Raw genomic sequence first — 8,262 nt, forward strand, 5'->3', positions numbered from 1 at the left:
GCCAAAAGTCCAATTAAAAATAAAATTTTCAACAAATAATAAAGTGGAAATTCGATAATATATTTTCAACGTTTCATAGCACATTGATGATTTAACCGCGCTCTTTGTATGGGAATCTACAATAGTCCCAAACTCTGTGTCTTATACTGTGGCTACTAATCAACTTAATATGCATTTTTTATACAGCGAGGTACTGGAATTGTTAAAAACGGGAACTAGTGACCCCGTTGCCCAAGCAATGTTAGGCCGACCTTCACGTAGGCCCCCCTGCAATCATCGTCATTAATTCCTAATTATATTTTAGAAATAATCGTTATTCAATTGAACTATAAACATCTCTGAATATGGGCTATCTGACCTGACATCATGCTCATTCTATCATGACGCCTAAAGTGTATATATGTAGTCAGCACATAGTATATTGTGGGTAAAATATCATTCTAATCTCCTCCAGACGTTTTTACGTGTAAGATTCAAACAAGAGTTTCGCTTCGTCATGATTTTTGTATACGTAAAAAAAGTGGTAATATTATATACCTACTAGAAAATTTAACTGGTATACCACTTGTTTCAACAACCAGTACTAAGCAGCAGCCACGTACATCGTTCACAAGGTTACTCCTTCTGTAGTTATTTTAAGGTTCTTGGGTTTGTCTACACGTCGTACGCTAATATGCAAAGTGTACGACGTGTAGACTACCCCCGTACTGGTGGTTGCTGAGGGTGCGAGTTGTAGAATGTTGTGTGAATTATGTGGGCCAATCCCGGCGGCACTGCAATGCCGGGCCGACCCGTGACGGAAGTGGAGCGAGCCCCGAACATCCCGTCGGTTTACAAAAATCAGTTTAATATACTGGTCCCTCAGTGAGGGAACTTTCAGATATTAAGCTGAAAAGAACAGATACTACACTTTGATCTTAGCCAAAAGGCCGAGAAGCGATAACAACCACTCCGTACCGAGGGGAGGTCATTCGGAGCGAGAAAATCTTAACATCGCCAACTAGGATTCTGCCTGCATTTTAACCAGCGCCATCTAGGAGCGTTGTATGAGAACTACATAAACTGTTTTGCTTTGTTGGCATTTATGTAAGCAATCAGTTCAGTTGTAAAGTTAATTGATTTTAATATAATAGTTTATTCATATTTTTCAGTGACATTTTATTTATGCTATGTGCGTAACATTCTTTCAAATTGTTCTTGTAATAGTCATATTTAATCACAATATAATCATAGTTCTTAAGCAATAGAGTATATATATATATATATATATATATATGAAAATAGCTCTTAAGTATTATAAAACAGCTTTTTATACTGAAAGTGTTATAAATACACATGCCTATAAATAATATATAGGTAGGTAGGTACCTATATAGAGTAAAGAAAATGAGAAAAATGGGATAAAATAGACATAATAATTTTAATCTGTCGTCTACTATATAAAAAATAAAAATACAAAGTACAATTATTATCTACTAATAATTCCCACTCATTAAATTTGTCAGAAACAAATTATTGTGTCTTTCGAGAAATAAAATATGCTGTTTTACCGTATACATTATTTCTTGATATGATATAGAAAATACTTATCCTTAAATCAAATATATACAAAAAAAATCATCAAAATCGGTCAACCCGTGTCGGAGGAATTCGATAACAAACACTGTGATATGAAATTTTTATATTGTCTGTGTTTTTTTGTTATCTACTTTTTTCTTAATTCTTATGCTAAACAGAAATCGAGTTTATTGTTTATGCACTTAATCGACAATTTAGTACAAAATCATAGCAAAATAGTAGAGCAATGCGGAAAAATGTGATACAGACGAACGTACGTGGGTCAACAAATTTAATATAAAAGCTATGCGGTAAACATTATTTATGTCTTTGTGTTACAGTTTAAAGAATGACATATAAGAAGTACAAAGTAATTACGTATAGTGAAGGAATCCCAATTTAACGAAACGATACTCAACAGAAAAGAAAACTCATTTAACTTTGTCCACGACATTTGCTACAATGTCTTCTTTTAAATGACATAATATTCTTTAAAAATACATTATTGTACATACTGTAATAAACGAAAATCGTTGTACTTAAAACAGCATTCCCCCGATTTCTCTCTCTTTTACGAGTATAATATAATATATTTTGAATAATATCTCAGAACAATTAACACATCGCCATCTAGTCCTAAGCTAAGCAGAGCTTGTGTTATGGGTATGGTATGGGACAACTGATACATTCTCTTTGTAAATATATACATAATATACATATAAAACACCCAGAACGATACAAACAGCATATACATGGATAAAGATGTTTGTACCATGCGAGGAATCGGATCTGCGAATATCAAATGCAAGGCAGTGTCCTAAATTGTTATACCACCGAGTCATACACCTTATGCCGTAATATATTTTACTACCTGTACACGCGACTTCGTCCGAGTGGAAATTAACTTTATTTTTCTAAAATAAAATAAAAATAAAAATAGCCTAGTTACTCCTTATTACCTCAGCTACCTGTCAATAAAGTAATTAATAAAGTCCCGTCAAAATCGATCCAGCCATTTCAGAGATTAGCCGGAACAAACAGACAGAGAGACAGACAAAAATGTTTAAAAATGTTTTTTTGGTGTATGTACCGTATTTATCTTCATATGCATCTAGTAAAAAAACGTTATATCAATATTACAAACAGACACTCCAATTATATTTATACATATGTATAGATTGAGAAGGACGACAGAGACTTTTTTCCAAGCCCATGAGTATATTTCTAACGACTTCAGTGAATAAATTAGTACATTATTTCCTTTACAACAGAACATTTACCAAACTCTGAGAGCTTTCAACTCTTGAATGTTCGCTTATTAATAAAGAATTTTGCAAGTTAAGAAGTCGTTTTCTATGCGTCGACTGTGAACTGTAGGCAGATTATATTGCGTTATGAAATCACGAATTTACTGAAGAAATACTTGAAAGCGATTTAAAACCGGTAAAATACGATTGGGGATTGCACATTGAGGGTTCAGTACGAATAATTTATTTTTCTATTTTTACCACTTGACCATTATATATATGATATATAGTCCATAAACATATGTTATAGTATACTTCAAATACATCATCATCATCATTATCAGCCCACTGCAGTCCATTGCTGGACATAGGCCTCTCCCAATGCAAGCCACTGGGCACGACCTTCAGCCCTTCTCTTCTAGTTATTACCCGCAACCATACGTAGTATTGTTGCTCCACCTAGGTGCGGCGTCCTACACTGCTTTGAAAAATTCGCGATCTCCACTCTAGAAAACATCTGCAAATACATGTACATGTAAAATTTATTTAAAACAGCAACACACAAGTTTCTTTCTTATTCTTCTTGTGATGAATCTGCATTCCGAATAAGCGATAGAATAAAAAAACTTGACTATTCAGAAGTGCTTATATTAAGTTTATTTGAATAAAGATTATTTCTATTTCTATTTCTAAGGAAGTCAATCTGTGTATAGTCATTACCTACTTATATGTAAACTAATTTAAGTTTTCAATATATGAATATTTTTTACAGCTAATTAAATGAGTATTTAGATCAAAGAACTCAATACTATAATTTGTTTAATTTTTTTTTATATTTCTATATAATATAAATCGTTATTAAATTTATCTGCTATTCCCAATTTGGGTAGTTATTGACTAGTAATAAATACATATATCGCACACACGTATCCGTCAGGCAGGGGTTGGCTTCAGCCGCTCCATAAGTTCTTCTGCGGGTTTGGAGTGCCATCTGCACTTGCTCCCTATTGTTCAATGAATAATAAAATAAAAATATCGTATACCTATCACAATTATTCTACTTTGGAAAATGCAATCTACAGATTTAACTTTAAAGTTTAATTTCAAAAATTTGTAATGTTAAGTTAATCCAGTATTCAGGTGTGCGATATGTATTATAGTTTTCTCATTCAGTGGGGATTGTTTTATAAAATTTAATTGGTCAATACAGCTAAAATAAAATGAATGGTAATCGAAAAACATATCACACACCTAGCACAATTATTCTACTTTGGAAAATGCACTCAAAAGTTTTCTCTTTAAAGTCTAATTTCAAATACATGTAATTTTATATTTAATCAGTATTAAGGTTACTGTTATACTTAATCAGTGTTAGGTACTGGTTTATTATTATTTAATAAACCAGTATTAAGGAATACGACATGTAGTTTTTCATTCAGTGAAAATTGTTTTATGATATATAAATTAGTCAACGATCCTTAAATATAAATAAAATAATTGCTAAAAGAATTAAAGTGTCTTTACCGTCTGTAATAATAAATATCGTTTTATTAATTTCAGTAGAATTTTATACTCATTAAGCATCTTTTCACAGTAGAATTAATTGAATATTTAACGACATAATCACTTCAAAGGCTTTGTTTGTAGGCGACAATATTCATTTATAGCGAGATAGTCTACAGTCAAGGTGCTATTGTTTATTATTGGAAGAGAATTTTGCTGTTAAGGAAAATACCAGCATTCTTGAAAAAGTGAAAAATGAAAATCTGTAATTTTTTACCAAGGCAGACTTGTACAAAGTCGTTCATATGGGTACTTATATTTCATCTGTTTTCACGGCCAAAAATTGGCTTTGAAAGTTGTGTTTCCGTAAAAGTAACTAACTTCTCTGCTATGTGAGTATGTGGTCCTGTTCAGACATATGTGTTCAGAAATATGTGTGGCTGCCACTTACCATCGGATGAATCGTCAGCTTATTTACCATTCCGGTTATTTGAAAAAAATGTTCTTAATTTCTAAAAATAGACTTTAAAATACTTCACAAAGAAAATTAAACAAATCAACCATTTAATTCAAAATAAGCCGAAAAATATATTAGAACAATACGCTTTTCTGTCTCAATAGAGAACATTGACAAGTTTATGCTTTCAACAAAAATGGAATAGTAATAGAATGGAAATCAACAAAATTAAACAAATCAACCATTTAATTCAAAATAAGCCGTAAAATATATTACAATTCTCACTCAATAGGGAAGATTAACAAGTTTATGCTGTTTACAAAAACGAGAATGGAAATCTGTAGATGAATGTATACAAAACAGAGGTTGGCTCTCTGCCTATACAATGTACTTGGGCACGACCCAATCTCGGCCAAAGGGCTTTACGTCAGTTATTGTGACAGCTAGCGACAAGACATTGTCAAAATATAACTACTAAACTTGGAACAATAAAAATTGTTGCTACAAAATGGATGGAGGCGGGACACAAAACATAATATCTATGAAAAAACAATTTAAATATATTCACTTCAATAGTATTATGATACTTATATGTTAACAGAAACAGAGTTTAATACGTAAAAGACTGTGTAAAGCCTACTGTATATATTGTGGAATTAACAACCTGCCGAGGTTTCCTCGAAACCTCGAAACCTCAAAACAGGATGGGTTTTCCAAGAAGGGTATATTAAAATTTCTTAAGGGTCGGCAACAGGCACGTGTCACTCCTAGTGTTACAGGCCTGCATAGGCAACGGTAACCGTTTACCATTAGATGGGCCGTATCAAAAACCTCTCTTAAAATGTTGCTTTTTACTAATATTTTAGCAATAGTAATAACAATTATATGTCAACCGATAATTATATAACAATTATAATATTTGATTATTTAAAATAATATATTAAAAATATATACATAAAATCATACATATATTAGGTCTTATCCAAAAATATAAACTCCATAGAGATATTATATCTTGTAAGATATACACTAAAAATACAGACAAACCGGGTCTTCCTACAAGCTGGTAGAAACCTTCTTATCGTAATTGGCTCAATTCAGAATGTACGAATTCCATCTACGTGGACTGCATCAACCCGTACTTACATGAAGCAAAGTGCCCCACCACGGCGCAACGGAAGTCGTAAAGTACTCGTCTGAATGGAATTTATTTAGACAGATGGCGTGCATATAGGATCTATACAACGACGCAATCTGTATTCCAATGGACGATTGTTGCGAGATATAAAATCGAGTATTTACGTATTCGAATTTCGATTTCTTTCGCGTTGCCACAAAAGAATCGATAAGTGCATATTGATGTACCTGCCGTTGATGTAGTGCAATTTTCATATTGATTTTATGATTTTGTTTCACGAATTGTAGTATGGTAGTAGTACATACATTGGGTATATAGAGAGTGGGAGCTTACTAGGGGAGCGTGCAGGGAGTGGGAGCTCAACAATGGGGCTTGTAGAGAGTGGGTGCTCAGAAAAGGGGCGGCGTGGAGTGGTGTATGCGAGCTGATTAGACGCTGCCCAAGGAGACCGCGCTGCTCTCGGACCTGTTGTGACGCGTTCACCACCGCTACCACAGCCAAGATCACATACATGTATATAATATTCAGTATAGATTATACAGGTATATAATATTCAGATAAGTTGATTCTACACTCACGAACATTTCTACATAATTAAAGCCTCGCTGGTCTAGCAGTTTAGCACACTGTCTTTCTTTCGTTGGTCGTGGGTACAATTTCTCAATAGGAACATTTGTATTCATGAATGAAATTGTTTATATCGATCTGGGTGTTTACTATGTATAATATATACGTATTTAAAAAAAAATATCTATGTATTTGTATAAGTTATCTAGCTTGAGACTAGATAGCGATAGATGAATTGTCCTGAGATATTATATTATTTTTAATCATCATTGCCTTGCCTTTATCCCATTATTTGGGGACGGCGCAGTATGTCATTCTCTTCCACTGCTCTCTATCGGTCGTCATATCTGAACATACTCTTCTTTTATTCATATCATCTTTCACACAATCCATCCATCTTTTCTTAGGGCATCCCCTCCCTTTACATCCATTACATACATATTATATTATTTTTAATATATTTCATAAAGGACTACCGGCCGAACGTATATCGACTCTACCGTAGTTCGGTTGAAAGGGGGTTGATAGTAATGGGTACTGGTACCCCATTGCCAGCAATGTATCATGTCAGGTCGACCTGGAAACCAATTCGTGATCATCATAACGATGGGCTAACTGACATTACTTCATTCTTCGTTTATCAACCTCCACTAATGCCCCGCCAGCTTATATTTAATATTATAGCTCAAGCGGAAGCTCTGTTTCATAGTCATTAATTAAAAAAAATATGAGCCCTTAATAGACTGAGATAAATATATATTATAATTCATTCATTCGTATTATAATTCAGTTTGTAAGATTTCTTCTAAAATTTTTGTAACATAATAATTCTTATTTAAGCCATCTTCAAATATTAATAATAAAATTATTGTATGCAGTAGAAATTAGATTATTATGAACTTTCATCCAACTAGCAAGAGACATTTCCATACCACAGAATTTATTTCGTATTTGTGACTGGTTTTTGTTCTTTGTCCCCGGGGAAATCAACATTTTAAGCATGTATTCACAATTTTAGTGTTCATAATACTGATAAAAATGTTGTTTGCCACTGTGTTGTAGCTATATATCGCCTCTTTATTAATTAGGTCTCTTCTCAAAACTACAAAGATTTTTAAAGAGATCTGATTAATAAATTAATAAAATATTATTTTAAGCTTAGTAGTAGTTTATTCCAATTGTGACAAAATTAATACAGGACCAACACAAAAGCTGAGATTACACTTTACTCCCTGAAAAAATAAGAAATAAATATAATTATTTTTATGTAGTTATAATAACATACAAGCACACAGCCAGCCAATGGGTTAGTAATGTGGACTTTTGCCCTTCATTACAATAATATCCTCTTATATTTGGTAAAGTAGCCAAAATAATTGCTGAAAATCAAAGAATGCCAGTCTTAGGATGTATATATACATCCGAATGTTTTGACTAGGCTTATACCGTAAACGGCCTGATAGATTTCAATTGATGTCATATAAAAATGAGATTTCATTTTTGTATTCTCCAGATTGATATTCAGTTTGTGTAAAAAAAAACGGACCAGCAAATTTTGGTTGTTTAGATAGCAACTTTAATAAAACTTCGTGAGATGAAGTCCTTCTCCACCAGGTATACATATTTACACATGTTAATTGGCATTAGGGTTGCCACGTTGCTACAAAAAATATTGTTTTATTTTTAAGTTACTATAAAAATATTGTTTTTTGAGACCTTTATTTACAGAAAATATTGTCTTTATCTTTTTAACTTATAAATTATATAGTTGCTTTGAGAATGCTACGGAAAAA

The 8,262-nt window shown here is 32.7% G+C and overlaps 1 non-coding gene across 1 annotated transcript; it reads right to left on the reverse strand.

The window, feature by feature from the left end:
* Window positions 1-748: 748 nt before the first annotated feature.
* On the reverse strand, window positions 749-941 carry LOC131848514 (U2 spliceosomal RNA). The gene has a single exon (XR_009357763.1). It is a non-coding gene; the product is annotated as a U2 spliceosomal RNA (small nuclear RNA).
* Between the last annotated feature and the right edge of the window lie 7,321 nt (window positions 942-8,262).

The sequence above is a fragment of the Achroia grisella genome, unplaced genomic scaffold, assembly GCF_030625045.1.
Source record: "Achroia grisella isolate CSIRO2021 unplaced genomic scaffold, CSIRO_AGI_Agris_v1 utg109, whole genome shotgun sequence".
Taxonomy (NCBI): domain Eukaryota; kingdom Metazoa; phylum Arthropoda; class Insecta; order Lepidoptera; family Pyralidae; genus Achroia; species Achroia grisella.